The sequence below is a fragment of the Melospiza georgiana genome, chromosome 5 (assembly GCF_028018845.1).
Source record: "Melospiza georgiana isolate bMelGeo1 chromosome 5, bMelGeo1.pri, whole genome shotgun sequence".
NCBI classification, from domain to species: domain Eukaryota; kingdom Metazoa; phylum Chordata; class Aves; order Passeriformes; family Passerellidae; genus Melospiza; species Melospiza georgiana.
The window spans coordinates 54,764,680-54,765,664 of record NC_080434.1 but is presented as its reverse complement, the minus strand read 5'-3'; positions in this window follow the sequence as shown (position 1 = coordinate 54,765,664).

Genomic DNA, 985 nt, shown 5'->3' with positions numbered 1-985 from the left:
CTCGACGGGCATTTTATGAAGGCACCTAAAGGGAGGAAGGGAGGGGGTGAGGACCCCTGCGGGTCGCTGTCTTGTTCGTAAGCCAAAATGGCGGCGCCCAATGAGATTGAGCTTGGGAAGGCGGAGGCTATGCCGTAACCTAAAATGGCGGCGCCCAGGACGGGAAATGCAATAAGGCGCTTCTCATCTCTCGGCCATGTGCAAAATGGCGCCCGCCACAGCTTTTCGTCCGTACTGCAAGATGGCGCCGCTTCACTGTAGAGAAGCTCCTCTGTCAGTCCCAACTCATTGTCCCTCACAGTCCGCCCTGACTCCTCCAGGGCAGAAATGGGAGGAGAGCCGCGAGCGGGCCGCGGAGGCGCGGCGGGGCTGGGGGTAGAGCTTCCTGCCCGAGGTGGGCTGGCCCTGGCGGTCCCGGCGCGGCGCTTTCCGGAGCACCACGTCTGCTTCCCTCACAGCCCCCAGCCCCCTCAGGCGGGCGGGCCGTCCGCTCCCTCCGCGCCCGGCCCGTGTTCCCACCCAGCGCCGCTCCCTGGCGCTAATGCCCCCTTGAAACGCTTTAATCCGAGCAGCTCGGGCGAGGCGGAGAGCCCCGGCCGCGGTGCTGCCTCTGCCAGGGCCGCGGTGTCCCCTCCATGGTTGTGCCCGAGGTTGGCGCGCTGGGTGCCTCAGCCATGGCGGAGGTGACCTCGGGGTCGTGGCACAGGGGGAGGGCGCGCAGAAACCCGCAGCGCAAACATTCGTGTTCCCTAGAGATTCGGCTCGTTGTTATTTAAATGTGAAACAATGAATTAATTGCCTAAATCCCGGAAGATTCAAGGGGCTTTCAAGCGTAGCATAAACGGTTCATTTTAGCGCGTCTCTGGTGGAAATTGAACTACAGGAGTTGTAGGAGAGCAGATTCTGCTGATCTCTTTCTCCTACGTTTTTGAACGAAAACGTTTTTTTAACAACATTGCACCTTCCAAAGACGTTGTTTACAAGC